Raw genomic sequence first — 18591 nt, forward strand, 5'->3', positions numbered from 1 at the left:
TAGGGAAAGCGAGATTAGGCTTTGTAGTATCACAGAGAGACAGATGTCTTAACTCCTCCTCATTAATTCTCTTGATCTCTCTATTCCACATGTTGTCTTTCTATTCTTAATATAGGAGTGAGAAGGTTAAAAAGAAATCTGTGTCCTTATAGTTATCTTGAAGCGAAAGGAATGAACTTTATGTGTCTGAAGTCCAATGTATCACAGGAGCTTTCCAGTATCAGTTTCTGGAATCTATTATGCTAAAAGAAATCTAGAGTTTCAAGGTAGACACACACACACACACACACACACACACTCCTCTTATAATTTATTATGAATTATTTATAAGGAATCATTTAGTAAATACAAATGCTATTGTTTATGTAATACGAGACACATGAGGTAAATACACTAAAATAAATATGGCAGAGAAGAGCCTCAAATAGCATTGGTTTTCTTTTCTACTACTATTCCAGTTCTAATATTTCATTTAGGGATATTTCCTCATACTATCCTACCTTTTTCCCCAAAGAAAAGAAGAAGAAAAAAACCCAAACCGGGTCTGTTCGGTCAGGCCATCTCTGAATGACTCAGAGCAAATGAAAGCCTTACTAGTAGGTCTAGAAATAGGCAACAAAGTGAGAAAAAAACAACAGATTGACACTGAGACATTCAAGAGCTTCTCTGATGCCAAACATGGAAGGAGTGAGGATGTGGAGATTAAGGCTTTCCATTATACTGGGAGTGCATGTCTCATCCATGTTCAAAAGAACCTGGTTTGAAATAGCTATAGATAGAAGAATGAAGCAGTGGCTAAAAAATGAAACAGTTTAATACTAGGCTTAAGATGGCACTTCAAGGTTAGTGGAAGGTCAGTTCCCATCAAAACAGCAGAATTAAATCTCATAAGTAGGGGAGAAAGATTTAAAGACCATGTCTAATCTAATTAGCCAGATTTCCTTCACTTCTTTTTTAAGAGCCGCTATGGCTGAGTGAGGAAGGGCCCTGGGTAAGTATGGCTTAATGGAGAAGATCGGGGACAAGGATAGTGAAATCATAACACAGAAAATATTCCTAAGAGCAATGACAATATTCTAACGAAAATGCCTGGTGCAGTCTGCAAAGAAAATAACAGACAGTCATTCCTTGCACCATTTTTATCCCCTGGGCTGTACCTCTGTAGACAACCCAAGGGCAATTACGTTTCAACTTCATGGTAAGGTACCAAATACAGTTCAAAGAAAGAAAAAAGGATGGTCAGGTTAAAGCTTCTATTATTCTAAACAGATCTACAGTAGATTAGAAGTGTCAACTCATTTTATTACCCTTAGAGCAGGGTTTTCCAACCTTGGCACTACTGATGTTTTCGACTGCTAATTATTGTGGAGGGCTGTCCTGTACATTATTAAATGTTTAGCAGCATCCCTAACTGCCTCCCTCCCCAACACAATCAGTGTTGTAAGTCAATCAATGATGTCTCTAGACAATGCCACATGTCCTCTGAGAGACAAAATCGCTCTCTGTTGAGAATCACTGCATTAGACTAAGGGTCTTTTGGATACAATGTATCAGGACACTTTTATAGTCATTTTAAAACTGGTGTTTATAGCACAATATTTTTCAAATTGTAGGATGAACAGCATTTGAGGCCATATAATCCTTTGTGGTTTGTGACATTTAAACACATCTAAATAGAAACAGACTAGAAAACATTAGAATGCATCTCATGTTTCGGGACCTTTTTTTCATATATGTATGTATATAAGGATATAACAGATATATATCTGTGTGTATATGTGTGCCTGTGTGTGTTCACAATGGGTCACGATGTAAAAAAATTATTTACTGTGGGTTGAAATTTAAAAAAAGTTTGAAAAGCACTAATATGTATAAAAAATTAGGAATTACAAGAAAAGGGGTAAAAAAGCCCAAGCCACATTTTTAGCCTCCTGGAAACACTCCCCACCTCCACCTACCCCCAAGCACCCTGTAAAATGTTTACAATGGCATAAACCATGAACGCTGTGTTCTGTAGCCACAATCCTAGTGCATTACTATGAGTATTTGCTCATTAAATCAATAGCCCCAATCTATAGGGTAGAGACAAAGGCCATCTTGAGGGTGATGGTGTGGATCCAGGGCATTCCCATTAAAGAAGCTGTTTTTGCTAATTTCACACCTGATAAAAGTAACACTTTTCTTCCCTCTGATTCCCTTCCCAGGCCTCTGCTTTCCTGCCGTAGCCCCTTCTTGTGTTTATACAGTTCCTCCGTGGCTGCTCTCAGCTCTAGGCTTCTCAGTTCTATAACTAGCCAGACCCAGGTCACTCAGCTGTGTCTGAGAAAGTCCTGCATTGTTGCCCTCTGACTCTTTTGTTGCCCTGTATTGGGATAAGAATGAGGAGTAAATAAACTTCAAAGGCAAGAAACTCCTGTTTCTTCCTCTCAATGACTATTGTAAAATGCAAAATGGTTCATGGAGCCTACATAATTTCTTCTTTGATTTTTGCTTTTATGTTTTAAATCACAGATCCACATCTTTAAAACACATGCTTCAAGGGTAGACTAAATACTGCCTTAACCCCATGATTTAAGAATCTGAGTTCCGTACTTCTATATCAGCCACAAAGAGTTTTTGTTACAACTTATGGATATAAAATATACATTAAGAAATGAAGCATTACTAATCAAGGATTAAGAATTATCTTAAGAAGTCACCAATCCCAATCTCATCAATTCATACATGAAAACATAGAGAACCTAGAAGGAACATTTCATAATAAGAGACTACTTCAGAGTTGGAAGAAAATGTAGAGGTTATCCCTATCCAACCTCCTCACAAAGCAGTATCATGTGAAGTATCATGGCATAGCCCTTGGCATAGCCAAGGGTTCTGGCCTCTGGATCCAGAAAGCTGGGCTTTTATCTTAGCTCCACCACCAATTAGGAATGCAACTTTAAGGAAGTTGCTTAATTCTTGAAAAGGATCATTTCAATTCATTAGAGAGGCTTCTTAAATACTGGCAACCAAAATCTACTTCCTTGCAACTTCTAGTCATTGCTCCTACTTCTACCCGCTGAAGTTAACAGGGTTTACTGAAGTTACCAGGTCAAATCTCTCTTTCATAAAACAACACTTCGTGTTTTTAAATACATCTATCATTTCTCTCCTAAGTCTCTTCTATCAGCTATATATCGTCGATTCCACCAACCTCAAAATTGAGTATACCATAAGGTTGAGCACACAGAAGACACTCAATAAATGTCTGATGAATGAAGGAGAGAAATGAACCACTTGTCATCCTGGTTCTATCCTCTGGGTGTATGCTGCTTTGTTATTCTCTTAAAACAGAGTACCCAGAACTAAACACAATCGCCAGATGTGCCCTAACCAGCAAAGAATGCAGAGACTTAGTGCTTTTCCTGAACCAGACACTATATTTCTATCACTATAGCTGAAGGCTGTGTTGGCCTTTGGGGCGTACAAATCAAAGCACTGACTCATACTGAGTTTGTAGTCAACTAGAACCCTACCTCTCCATACACACTTTAACAAAAAATTATATGTCTATCTGTTAAGCCTAGTCTTGCCCTTTTATACTTGTGCAATTAAAAAAAATATATCTTTAATATTTTATCTTTAATATTTATTTCTATTAAATTTCATCTTGTTGGTTTTAGACTATCATTCTAGCCTTAATATTTATTTCTATTAAATTCCATCTTGTTGGTTTTAGACTATCATTCTAGCCTTTTGAAATCTTTTTAAATCTTGATTTTTGTCATCCAGAGTATTAATTGTACCTTTAAGATTAGTTATTTGCAAATTTACTGATAAAGAATTTAATAGGGTAACAGAGCAATGCTCTATCACTAGAAATTTCCCTTCAGGTTGACATCAATTTATTATACAGCCTTAGGCTAAATATACTCAACTAGCCACAAATCACTTAAAAGTACTACAGTCTAGGTAGGCTATGTATATCCATTCTGTCTGCATGGGTATTACAAAAATATGGCAAAAACTTGTTGAAATACATATACAATGTAACAACTAACACACTCCTTTTGTTTAATGGTCTAATAATCCTGCTAAAGAAATTAAAAAACAAACAAACCATGTTTATCAGGCGGGACACGTTCCCATTGAATGCATACCAGTTTCTAAGGTTCGCCATTCCCTTCTCAAGTGTTCACAAGATGTATACTTAATAAACCGTTTTAGAAATGTCCAGAGATGAATGTCAAATTCAACAACCTACATCCATTTTTTAAAAGGCATGATATTTTTCCATCTCCAATACATCTCCACATGACAATTTTCTTAATGATCTTATATCTTCATGATAAATAAACATTTCTCAGTTCCACAGAATATAATTCATCTGGATCAGGTACATGAGCTTTAGAATAGGTTAAATGCTCTCTTATTTTCATTCCTATTTTAGTTTTCAATTCTAGTTTAATCATGTTTGTTCAATGCTTCTTGTTAGACCATTTTCCTTAATGGAGAAAAGAGAAATCAAATAGCCTAGCAAACAGCAGACCAATTTATTGTTGAATGAGTGAAAAATTGCTTTCTCAATGTTACCAGTTAATACCACAACATCTGTTGCAAACAGTTTACCTATATTTTCATTGTTCTTCTTGTTTAAAAAAAATTTTTTTTTTTAAAATTTTTTTCCCCCTAACATTTACCCACAACTTCAGCTCCTTCTGTGTTTAAACTTACTGGACACCATTCTTATTAGTTCCATTGTTATTTTTTGTATTACTCAGTATATGTTCCTTCTCTCTATTTTTTTCAATCTGATGTTCATCTTCAGTCTGAACTGTTAACTACCCTGTTTTCATTTGATGCTGATTCTTTCCTTACTTATTGGAATTGTGTTTAATTTGGTTATTCCATTTACTCAAAACACATTGATTAAGCTTCTTTTAAGTGCCAAAAGAATAAGTTTGCAAGGTTTAGGGAGCAGGAATCTCATTTAATTCATTTTTATATCTTCCTTAGGATTTACCATAATAGTGCCATTCAATGTGATAAACAATCAAATATTTACTGAATGAATAAATCCTAGTTTACAACTCTCATTGATAACTTCTGGTATTAAAATTTTAAGTTCAATTTTTATTATGATATAGAAAACAGTACTATTATCTATCTCATATTCTGTTACATTATCCTGTGAATTCTAGTATCTCTAATCCACCTCTGCTTTCCCTTCTCTCTCAGCTCTTTTCCATAATATCCAGTTTTAGCTATATCTCAATTTTTTTTTTCCAGCTTCTTCCTCTTTATCGAGTTGGTGGGTCTCCTGCCAAGTATCTTTTTCCTACTATCCTTGAGTTATGTATGCTCTATCTGTAGTCAAGAATATATCATGTGCCAAGGTACAGAAAATTTAAAAACCTTCCCTTTTCACTAGCTACACAGTTAACTGTTCATTCTATATTTTCCTTTTTCTTCCCAAGACAAAACTTATAGATAGAAGAAAAGATGAAAATACAATCTGAGTCCCCAGGTCCTTAAGTTTTTTCTCAAGAAGCTCAAAATTATTAGATATAGTCCATGCTTCCTCATGTGTCATTTATTTTTATATAAAAGTAGATAATAATCTATTGATTTAATAACAAGACTTTTAATCACAAATCAGATATACTGTTTAGAAAGATATATCGTCCTATTAGTTATGCTTCTTAATCCACAAGGTAGAAAACTGAGTCATTCTTGATTTCTCCTTCTCCTTGACTTGAAATGTTTTCCTAAATGTTTTCAGAGAATCAGCAATATTTAAATGCTTTTTCTAAGTTATAAAACTGATCATGCCATCATTTGTTTGTTTGTAAATGGTTTCCCACCCAAGGAGGAACAAACTATGTTGTTTGAGTGACTCTTACGGCTCTGGATGAGTTGGTGCCTATTAACCTCTTCAGTGTAATCTTTGGCCAATTTTGCTGCATACCTTATAGTCCTAATTATACTCGAATTCTTCTTTGAGTACCACAAATATACCATACTCTGCCTTTAATGCTCTATTTTCCAATGTCTGCTCTCAACTTTCCTTCATCCTTTAAATCCTATCTCAGATATCATGTATTCTGTAAGCACTCCCCGGGCCTCTCATAATTGATTACTTAGTCCCTTCTCTGAATCACATATAGAGTTCTTTTTAAAGTCTTAATTTATACTATAAGTCCTTATTTATAAGGTAACTTCCAACAGAATATTAAACTTCCTAGGGTAGTAATTTGGGGTCTCTTTTGGTATTTTGATCACTTAACATAGTGTCTGGCACAGAGTAGGTAATCAATAAATATTAGTTACTAAGTGAATTAATGCCATATGTGGGACAAACACAGCTCAAAATAAGCTTTGCAAAAGGTGAACATCAGAATACTTAAAGCAGCAGCAGAATAGCAAGCTCGTGATTCTTTGTACTTGAGGAGGACAATAATAGATTAAAAGAAATAGTGGACAATCTAGAAATCCTTTGTATTTGGCATTTTATATGTATTTATGTAAACATCTGCCAGATTTATTTTCCTAATAATTTTTTGTTTAGGCTAATATTAAAATTAAACTGTGTGCCAATACACCAGCTGTAGGGTAGATGTTGTAAGAAGTACGCTGGGTAATAAGTCAGTTAAACTAGAATTAAGCATTCATCATGAATAATCTATACAATTCACACCTGATTACACATCCCCCTGGAAGGGAAAAAAGGTAGAAGGCAAGGGTGTGGGTCAGCCATGCTTCATGTCTGGCACACTCTATAAATTCTAGAAAAGAAAGACAGCTGCCAGCAGCCTATGTTTTTGTTAAGTTTTCCTGGCAAACAGGCCCAGAAGATAAAAGAGACTAAAAGTCAAACAAAAGCGAAGGGGTTATGAAGACTGTGAGTCATACTTGTATTTTGGGAAGTGCCCCTGATGGATGGAATAGCATCAAATTGATCCAAAGCCATTACTTAAAAGACTAGTAATAAGAAAAAGAGGTAGCCGAATGGCAAAAAACGACGAAAAGCAAAGGTCAGGCTACCTTTCCAGCAAATACAGAATGAGAGGGAGGCACTGGGGGTTCTGTGTTCATGGGACAAATGAGACTGACTGCAAAGGGAGATCTCTCGAAATCTGTTCTAGATTATTGTGACACCGTTAGGATTCCAATTTGAAAGTTTATTACACAAATATAGTATACCTCTGAAGACCTTCAAATCAATTTTCCTCAGCCCCATACTATGTTACTATCAATGCACCATAATCTAGCTCTGAAAAATCAGGGCTAATAGACTTTAAAGCTGGGCAAAACCAAAGTCATACTTTTTGGATGACTGCCTGCTATTCGTATGATCTAAGTAAAAGCAGCAGCAGGACATCTTTCTCACGACCAATGAATCCCTCAGAGTCTCTGGAACAGCCAATTCCTTTGCTCCAAGCCTAAGAGATTCCTCTGTCAGGAAGAAGTCACGACAGTTTTCACCTCAATATAGAGCATAAAACAGATTCACACCTGTGTGAGGAAAAGACTCCACAGCCAGAAGAGGCTTTGCACAGACAGTATATTGTACTGAGTGAAACTTAACACTGAAAAGACACAAACAGGTTTGAGCTTGGCTTAACCACTTAAAAGCTGAATGAACTCTGAGTTCTGGCTTCCTTCTTAATGAAATGGACTAATTCTCGCCTTGTCTTCTTCACAAGTAACCAAGATCAAATGAGAAAAATGAAGGCAGTTTTCAGAGTGCTTGTGTGTTTATGCATGTGTCAGAGAAAGATTCCTTTGGATCCTCTGTAAAAATCCTACCAGATCCAAGGATCTAAATGGTATTTTAAAAAGACTGCAGAGGGACAGACTCCATGGGGTTATGGGTGATTTGAAGACTGTTTTTGAAATCCTTCTTAAAACTAGATCTTTATACACTAATCAATGAAACTTTCACTAGTAGGGACTGCAGGATCCAAAATGAATCCTTCTTTCTTTCTTTGGTTCCCTGTAAACAGCAAGTCTGGCTCATTCTATGGCCTGGCTCATTCTCCGTCACCAGGTAGATATTCTGACCCTTTTCTCAGTGCCTAGGGCAGAGAAGCAGGTGGAGAAGGAGAAGGCTAATTAAAATGGCCACCCATTTAAAGGAATATCAAGTCTGGTGGAGGGGAAAGGGCAGGGAGAGGGAGAGAACTGCTTAAAGCTGGAGCACTGGGAAGACAAGCAAGACATAAAGGAGAGCAGGAGGCAGGAGTTTAATAACTCTCGACAACTAGACCCTCTGTTTTTCCTGGTGACCTTACCTCACAGGGGGCTCTTCGGGTTCTGCTCTGGGCAAAAGCTACCAATACAGGAGAGGAGGGAAGATTGGAGAAGGGACAGGTGATAAGTATGTGCTCTACTGGACTGGCCAGGCCCCCAACTCCTACAAATAATACTGATCACAGATTTAGAGTACGTTCAACCATGATTTGGAAGAGAAGAATTAGGGACTGTATTTAAATAAGTCACGGTAGACTTTCAAATTATGCTGTGGTTAGAAAACAAGGCAGGGAGAAGAGGCAGTGGTCGAGGGGCTCATCCTTGTGGGTGAAAAAGGGGTCACATACTAAACCTGACAAGCTCAGGGGAGGCCCATGTGGCAGCCCTTATGAACCCAGAGACCAAAGGAACCACACAAGTCGGTCTGAACATAAAAATTCCTAACTAAAAGCAGATCATGATGGGTAGTCACATCCTACTGTAGCTTCCTTGACAAAGGGCAATCTTTACCTTTTAAATTGTCTATTGTCTTTGTGCATCTAAGATAACAGACCTTTGAAATGTCAGAGTAATTTTCTTTTCCAGACTCCTTGAAGGCATGAGACCACAGATCATGCTGTTATCTTGTTCTCTGCATATCATCTCTATGTGCTGTAAATGTTAACTATCCTGTACCTACCACTGTAAGAGAAGTATGTTTCCCTATTTTGCCTTTTTATCCAATCCCAGAGATTTCCCTGCTTTGCTTTCTTTTGCCTCCCTAAACTACCACTAATGACTTTCATGTAACCCTCCTTATGTCACTTCCTCCTTTGATTCTAATGTAAAAATAAGATGCAAAACTGCCATTCTCTGGCACATTTTCTCAATCCGTTGAGATTTTTCTTTCTGGCAACTGTCATCAGTTTGGCTCAAATAAATTCTTGTAAGACTTTTTCTTAGGCTGGATGTTCTTTCAATGACATCCTAAAGCTGCATTTACACAGTTAGCATACTATGTTAACTAATCTGACATGTTAACGTGGACTGTATATTTATTGAGGGCTAAATTCCCCCCAAGAAAACTTTTGATGCCATAATTATATCGGTGCTAGATTAAAGTATACTTCCTGCCAATTCACCTTTACTCCCCCCCTGCTCTAGTACCAAACAGGTCTATTCCTCCACAGGCATCTGGTGAAATATATGTCTAAAGACAGAGGTAAAGACCAAAACTGATGCATTAACAGGTGGCTGCAGCTCCAAAACCAAGTTAATAGGAAAAAGCTAAATGACCTCCATCCACGGCAAAGAGAAATAGGAAATGCCCTTGATTGTGTAACAGGTTGATAAGATTCCCAACAGCAGTGCAATCTAGCACTGACCACCTCTGCCTCCGTGAGACAATAATCTAAGACTGTGGTATCCAAAAGGGCCTTGAGTATAGGACCAACCAGTTTACAGAGAGTACTGACAACATTTTTCATCTTCAGATGTCCAGCTGGTTTCATCACTGCAGACTCTCTGATTCACTCTGGGTTCCTAAGGCAAAACTGTTCTGAGTGAATCAGTATCAGCACTGAGTCCTTGAGGGATGGAATGCACTCAAAGGGGTGACTTCTGGCAGTACACCCTGCTCTGAGAAGCAAGTTTATGTTGAAGAGTGATCAGAAAAGAGGGGAGAAGGATGAAAGATGAAAAAAACTGGGCTTTTCTAGAAGTCAGTGGCACCGAGGAGAGGATAGATAAGTAGCCTCTGAATCATGGAGCATGGTAGCGAAAAGTTTTGATTGCTAGCACCTCCAAGGCAAAGGTCTATAATTGCAAAATAAACAGGGCTCCCACCAAGTACCGTTTAACCTGCAGCGCCTCCTGGTGCCCAGAGGGAGAATTCCTGTCTTAATTCCCCCAAGGAGCAACAGCCTGGTGGGCCTTTCTCTGTCTTGTGTGTTAAGTGCACACACACTCAGAAAGGGGCTGGCTGAAAATATTCAAAACATATTAAAAGGTTACTTTTTATTTAAAAGTAGAAATAAAGCTCCATCCCTCTCTTTAAAAATATTTCAGTGCCTGGAATATTTTTACCCTAAACCAGTCTAAACAATACCTATAAAGTCTAGCTTTAAACATTTATTTCCTCAAATAAAGCCTATCTAATATTTACCCCAAGAACCCAATTTTTTTTTTTTTTACTGTATTTATGATCTATTCTGTGTCATTTTACTTTATATTGTTCAATATTGCTCACTGATTCTATTGGTTATCTCCTCTCTTAGGCTGAAAGGACCTTAAAGTAGAAATAGTACCACATTAGGTCTGAAGAGCTAGCACATAGCAGGTACTTAATAAGTACACACAGGCATCAAATCTTACACTTTACAAAAATTATTTGTAAAGAGGCCACTATAACAAGAACTAAATAAAGTTAGTTTCCTAGAAAACAAAGGAAGAGAGTCGGGAGTACCTGGATTAAGGGGCAGGATAGTTCTCTGGTTCTAAAGAAACTCTGAGTTTCTGCTCTAGATGTGACTGGGGGAGATTTTAAGCATGTAAGATAGGATGGAGTACATAGATAATATGAAGGAGACCCTGATTTGAAGGATACAGAAGGCTGTCTCACAGAGTCTTTGCTATTAACAGATTACAAAGCAAGCTCACTATAAAGATCTCTCTAAAAATCCATTAAAATGTAAACATGTTGTCTACTCTACATCAGATGTTACTACCCCAGCAAATAAAGAGTCTCCAAGGAAATGGAACATGGAGCTTGTAAAGATGAAGAACTCACATATATTGAATGCTACCAAGTGCCAGGCATACATCAAGAGAGTTTTATTTATTATGCCTTATCCTCCAACCAACTTCATGAGCTAGGAACATTTAGAGAGTAATTCAAGGCAAAGAGAAGCTAAGTGACTTGTCCTAAGTTACACAGATAGTAGCCTCAAGCAGGATTTGAACTCAGATCTGTCTAACTTCAAAGCCCATATTCTTATTTTCCTATCTGGAAGGAAAGAAATTAAGAAGGCACAACAGCAGGAGATGCTTCCAGAGAGGACATGCTTAAAGGCCCATGATGGAAGAGGGCCCTGTGTTCCTTGGGAAAGGAGAGTGCCGCTAGAATGGAAGACAGCCTGAAGAGCCCAAAGGCAAAACCTCTTTGCTCAGGCCCAAACATGGCTCTGGAAATTGGGGTTGCCCCAATAGAGCTGTGGAGGAGGGACGTAAGATATATTCAGTTTACATTTGAGTTTCTTATCTCCAAGAACTGTTAAGAATCCCTGAGATTCTCACTAGTGATTAGCAGATTTCATTAGAATAGCATGTGATGTTCATTTCTTCAACATAAATTTAAGTGCCTTCCATGTGTACATCTGGGTGCTTACCATTCAGTGGTGAATAAGATATAGTCCCTGCCCTCAAGATGTGTAACTGTCCTGGGTTCCTAGTTACAGATGGGCAAGAGATACCAAAAACTTGACTTGCAAAAAAGGTTCTGAGGTTTAAATAACTCATGATATTGCTTTTTTCTTAACTCTTACAATGACCAATTCTGTATCTTTGTTTGAGTATATGAGAATTTAAGAACATGTATCACACACAGAAGTACAAAACACATGCAGAGGCACACAGCCAGTCAGCTAACATCACCTGTTACAACCTTAAAGATGTATTCAGGTAGAAACTGTCGTCACACAATAAAAAAGGCATGCTGTGTTTATCCTAATATGGGTGTAAAATAAATGACACCTAAGAAATGTGATAGAGAGGCTGCTCATATAGTAGGAGAGACTGTTGGCCCAGTCTATAGAAGTCAAGAGCTTCCCTTTGCCAAGGTCTAGTGGGAGAGGCATGGGACAAGCAGCATTCTTTTCACCAAGGAATCACAATACAACCTGAACAAAGCCATCACGGTAAAAAATTACTTTCAGTACCTATAAAAATAGCCTGAGTCAGTAATTAGGGGGCCGGGAATAAATGACAGGAAAATCTGAAGACTTAGTTTGAGATAATTTTCTATATGGGATTTTAGCAAAACTACACAATTTTCTACAGAAGCTGTGGATAGAAAGAGATCAGATGTAAGATTTATTACCACACAGCACTAGAGCTGAATTGAAAGAAAAAGTTTATGCAGCAAAGGGAAAGACTCTGAATTTTAACTCTGATAATCTTTTTCAGAATGGGAATAGGATGTAGTACAGAGATACCCAAGCAAGACTATACAACCTCTGATCCCGGAGTACTGTAAGAATAAAATCAGAATACGCAGGTGGAAATGAATTTATATGCTACCATCACATGTATGTGTCCCTGAAGCCAGTTAGGTGGAAAGCAAGAGGGATTAGATGGGAATAAAGCACAAGGACTTTCTAGCGGCTTTGTGAGAAAGCTTGCACAGTGGGGAAGCAGTATGGAGTAGTAGAAAGTGTACGGATTTTGAAGCCAGGATGACTTAAGTGGAACCTTGGGTATGATTTCAGGATAGCTATTTAATCTGAATATCATTTTCCTCACCTGTAAAATGTGGAAACATATGTCTCTCATAGAAATGCAATGCACATTAGTACAAAAAGTACACAGCTGCTTATGTGGTATAGTTAGTATTTAATAAATGTCAGTTCCTGTCCTGTTTCAATTGCTTGTACTCTTTTGGTGGCAAACCTGGAGTTTCCCTTAAGATATAACCAATAACAGAAAGATCCTTTATCTACCTGCAACATAGACACGCCCAGAGAGAAAAATCTCCTGAATGAACTCCACTCAGAAAACATCTAATATTCTAAAGTAATCTAAGAGAATAGTTTAGGCAAAAGAGATTGTGGTTATCTACTTATAATTGTCCTTAGAGAAGATGAATGCTCCCACAGTACTCGCCAATGGTCCCATAATCTCTGTCCACAAATTTTCTCCTGACCTTTCCTGGGAGATGGTTTGTAGAGAGATCTCTTTTGTAAGTAAATGATTCCATGGCCTGGCATAAGGATCAGAGCTTACCATTTAATATTCTCTTGGGTCCACTGCTTGTTGGATTCCTTACACCTGACACATTTTTTCTTTTTTTCTTCCTCTCTATATACTTCCTGACTTGACATACTTTTCTACCCTCCTTTGCCCATAGATCACAAAATCTTTTTTCCCTCTTTTTGCCAAGCTATTCCATTCCCATGTGCCCTCCACTCCACCACACAACACACACTCTCTCTCTTCCACCTCACTCTAACTAAGAAATCCTGACACAGATGCCAGGAATGTGTCTGCTGCCCTTTTGACAGAGTCTGATGCCATCTCAGGGAAGGCAGGGCCACGGGACATGGCATTCAAGTACTCTACTGCTAGCCAGGCTCATATTTTTATCATGGTATTGCTCTGGGAATCCAGGCAGGGAACTGGGAACTGGTCCAGCTTCTTGTCATTCTTTCACTATACATCACAACTCCATAATAATCTCATCCCTTACCTTGGCTGGATCTTCTTGCCCCAAACCTTCTACCATCATTGGAGCACAATACATCTCCCCCCTTTCCCTCCAACCTAGCCTATGTCTGCATACTTGTCCAACTTCCTGAACCTGATTATGATGCATGCAGGGATACTGTCAAGTTTCTTCTGTTTTCAGTCATGAGCAGTCTGCACAAGCTGAATTCACCCCTTGGCTTAGACTCCTACCCTACTCCTCTTCCCCTCCCTTTGTCTCTAATTCCAAATAAGGAGTGCTCCTTCTTACATAACTGGATGTTCCCAGCACAGAAGCTGAGGTCGAGCTTGCATGAGTGCAAGCCTCCCCTTTGACTTAACAATGCCTTTTTTGGGTATCTAAATTCTCTTCAGCTCCCCTCCTCCACTTTCTCCACACCATCAACAATCAAGGGAGATTTATGAAGCCTGCTCAAATCAGAACTCTTCCAACCTTGGCTTTGAAGGAGGGGCTATGAAGTTGAATTACTCTTTTTTTTTTTTTCCTTGATGGAGGAAGGGAGAGAGGAGAGGAGAAGAAGAAGAGAAGAGGGAAGGAGGGAGGGAGGGAGAGAGAAAGAATGCTTATGATTTGGCAGAAGTCCCTGGCATCCAAGGCAGTTATCTATATAGGTCTGTTAAAGAAGCAAGGAGAGTAAACGAAACTAGAAACAGAAGAAATTACTTTATCTTCTTGGAGATGATAATGCTGGAGGTTAGAAAATGATAACATTTTAAAGAAGAGCTATATCCAAATCTAGATGGGTGTACCATCCCTGCTAACTGCAATATGTTCAAAATAACCAGAGAAGTGGCAACAATCCCCTATAAAGTGCAGAGCTCAAAGAAAGAGAACCCAAGGACTCTGCAAAAGGATATGGCTCAGATACTTGTGGTTTCAGAGAGAAAACAAACATATTGCCTCTTGGGCAGCAGTCACAGGATGGGGATAGTCTCAGAGAGGTCAACACTGAACTGGCTGGGCCCATGCCACACCTCTTGCGAGAGTAGTAATGGTAGTGGGGGCAGTGCTACAGCTTTGGGGAGATATCAAATTCCAGCTTATTTGCTTACTAAAGCAAATAAAGCCAAAGAATGTAACAGTGCATGAACTTCTTTTTAAAAATAAAATAATGCAAGCTGTCGGAGACAAGAAACAGACTGACTTCAGGATAGCGCAGTGCCCTTTGTGTTGTGAGGGTACATACGTGGAAATGCAGTTTAAATTGTACAAAATGAATGTAATCTCTTGGGGAATGTAATTACTGAGTCAGATTTTTGGATTGGCTTTTATCCCCTCAAATCACAAGGCAAAAGTCTATTCGTGAGATAGTCATTACAGCTAAAAATGAGACAACCCTGGGTTTAAATTCTGCATATGGTATACTTTTTAGCTCTGCGATATTGATTAAATAACCACAATTCTTTGTAAGCCTTAGTTTCCTCATCTTTTAAATGTGGATCTTAGTATTTCTTTTACAGGGCTTTTGATGGGATTAAATGATATAATATACTTGTAGTATTCGGCAGTGTCTGCATAAAGTAAACTCTCAAAAAATGTTTGCTGGATGATAAATATCCTGAAGCTGATAAGATTCAGTCTACACACTGAATCCTGAAATAAGCTCTATCTTTTGCATGTGTACCACATACATGGGAACTTGCTGGTATGAGACCATGGGCCACAGGCATCAGATCCTTCGAGTCTCTGGAAGGAGAACTGGGATTTTTTCTCCAGGTGTTCATCACTTCTTGACTATCATCTTAAGGAAGCTTCAAGAACATTGTGAAGCCAGCACAAGAAATTTGAGAAGAGAGCCAAGTATATTCTGTATAACTCAGAGGGACAGGCACAATAAGGATAGTAGTACCTATAAGAGACTGGCATGGGGTGGGGGGCATCTTGTAGGCATAAACAGTAGAACAAAGTTGGAGGCCACTAACTGGAGAAATCAGAAAGAGAAAATACTTTTTATCCTTCTTTCCTTTTTCTTAAGAGCATATATCAAGACTTAACATTTACTGGATGTATTCTATGCACATAAGGAGATAGATACCATTATTATTCCTGTTTTCCAGATGAGGAAACCAAAGCTCAAGGAGATTACATACAGCAGAGTAGAAGTATATTGTAGTGAATAAGAACTTGGGCTCTGGAATAACTGGTTTGATTTCTGGCTACACTATGCATTAGCTTTGTGATCATGGATAAGGCCCTCAGTTCTCACCCCCACTAATCTGTAAAATATGTGAAGAGTAGGGAATGTGCCTTTTTGTTCACGACTGATCAGCTCTTAATATTTTTCCAATGAATAAAGGAATAAGAACAAAACAATTCCTATGTAGGACAAAGAGATAGGAGCATTTTAATGTAAAGTGGGATGAATGCTACAAAACATCCTGGACAAATTTCTACCAATCAAATCAAGAAATAGCTTAGATTAGAATGCATATGTTTAATACGTTTACTTCTTTACATCCCAACCACTCTATTTTTGTTTTTTTCTATCACTAGAGAATGTATAATCATTGCCCACTGAAGTATTGCAACCTGGTGCACTGGAATTCTCACAATTCTCTTGTATTTAAGTTTCCCGTTTTAGATCCTCAAGAACCCTAGCTACAAAAAAATACCTCAATGATTTTCCTATAATTCCCAAAATATATTTCTATTTTATCTGGTACTGGCCCAAGTCCTTTCGTATTTTGAGTAATTTAAACTTCAAGTAAACTTCTTCCTTCCTTTGTTATATGTGAATCTCAATCTTTTTGAATTTCTCCAGACTCATCTATATATTTCTGTTCCAACTGAATAATTTATTGTGTTCTAAAACCGATTGATCATGTACATTACTTCAAGAGAGAGGGGGTAATCAACTGTACATACTAGTTTTAGAATCTTCCCATTTGTTGAAAGCACTTGGAAGATCAGCAAAGGGAAGCCTAATAGAGGGAGAAGAGAAATGAAGCCTTAATTAGAAACACAAGTGATTGAATAAAACGTAAGGAGATTCTACTTTTAAGTATAAAGGTATTGAGAAATGTTTATTCTTTTGTCCAGTATTTAATGAACATCTTCTTTGTGCCAAGCCCTGTGTAAGTTGCTAGAGATATAACGCCAGTTCTAGGAATACGGAACTGATAGTCTAGAGCAAGGTTTCTCAACCTCTGCATTACTGATGTTTTGGGTAGGATAATTTACTGTTGTTTGGGGTGGAGAAGGTGCTGCTCTGTGTAATGCAGGATGTTTAGCTGCAACCCTGGACTCATTAGATGAAATAACTTCCTGCCTTTCTTCCCAGCTGTGACAACCAAAAATGTCTTCATATATTGCCAGATATCCCCGGGGGAAAAATACTCCCTGGTTGAGGACCACTAGCTTAGGCAAAGTAGATTATCTCTTTATTACACTGTGATATGTATTATCACCAAAACGATGAGAGTAGAGAAGAAGGCTCCTTAGTTCCGGGGGAAAGTGGAAGAAAATATACAATTTCACAGAATAAGTGACATTTATCATTCAATTTCTGGAAGATATTTAGCAGCAGGCCAAGCAGACAAGAAGAAGGAAAGTCTGGGACATGTGGGAGGAAGTAGAATGAGTAGCGAAGTCCATTCAGGCAGAGACAAGAGGATGAGCAAAGGTTTGAAGACAGACCACAGAACACTCAGGCAACAATGGATTGTTTGCATGGCAGAGAACTGGAAATAAGGCCAGGACCAGATCGTGCCTAAAGGCAGAGACTAGTCAGCATTTTACATATGGGTTTCACTCAGAGACCAGTCTCTAGGCTGTAATACTCAGGAAAAAGCACATTGACTTTGGAGTTGTGCACAGCCAGCTTTAAATTCCAGGTGGGTCATTAACTATGACCTTGGGCAGGTTAGTTGACCCTGCCGAGTACTATTTTCTTATTCTGTAAAATGGGGCTACCTACCTCACTTAGTTGCTGTAAGAAAATACACGTAGACAGAGGTCATGTGCCAGCATATGATACACGCTCAGCAAATATAAACGTGCACCCTCTTCTTCCATTTAGCTTTTTTATGATTAAAGCTTATTAAGCTTCCCTCGTTCTATGTAACTTTGAGTGTGGAAGATTTAACTGCTTGTTGTTAATGGATTTTCTACAAGTTGTAGAATAGATAAACATTCTTTTTTTAAAAGAAGCTTTTATTTTTGGAGAGCCTATTAGCATGAACCATAGGCTAACAGAAAAGGTCTGGATTTGGCTTCTTACTCTGTGATTACTAGGACGTCTCAAGAGACTGAAATCAAAACAAGTGTGGCCAAAGCTCAAGCACTATATAGGTCTATCTGGTTCAGAGATACTCTCTGTCTTTCTTCAGTTTAGCAAAGCTTGCATCAGTTTCATGGTTAGGAAATCAGCAGCTAAAAACTCCATCTGTGTACAAATCTTTTAGGAGATTCAAGTGGTGCTGGGATCACAAAATCTGAATTATAAAATCCAAGTTTTAAATCTAAGTTCTGTTCTATTTCTTACCACCCTCTGTTAGTAAGTACTTCTTCAGTTGTGAATATTTACAGCTCTTTGGAGAAAATAATCTTTGAGAGCACCTGTTGTCTCCTTGTTTTTCTTATTTTTATTGTCACAGTGACTATATTTTGTCACTTAAGAGAACTGTCCATTGAAACAAGGTGAAAAGTACAGGGCTTGGGGGTATAACTGGGTAGAGAATTGATCCCGGTGTAGGAAGAGTTCAGCTGAAGTACTTTAAGATCACAGGAAGTGTGTGTAACTCACTCGTTATGCCAGAAGTCCTACAGAAGCAGACCCATTAAAACTTTAGACAACAAGGTTACTAATCAAAGCTTTCTAATACTCTCCAGGCAGTCTTCAGCCTTGTACTTCTATAACAGAGACTCTACCTCCCCTTATGGCCACAGGGTTCTTGCATTCT

The 18591-nt window shown here is 38.2% G+C and overlaps 1 protein-coding gene across 1 annotated transcript in view; it reads right to left on the reverse strand.

Annotated features, from left to right (window-relative positions):
* The window catches only part of SNX19 (sorting nexin 19), a 38879-nt gene that overhangs the window by 8779 nt on the left and 11509 nt on the right, over nt 1-18591 (reverse strand). The gene's annotated exons all lie outside the window — the stretch shown is intronic.

Source organism: Pteropus alecto, unplaced genomic scaffold (assembly GCF_000325575.1).
Source record: "Pteropus alecto unplaced genomic scaffold, ASM32557v1 scaffold210, whole genome shotgun sequence".
Taxonomy (NCBI): domain Eukaryota; kingdom Metazoa; phylum Chordata; class Mammalia; order Chiroptera; family Pteropodidae; genus Pteropus; species Pteropus alecto.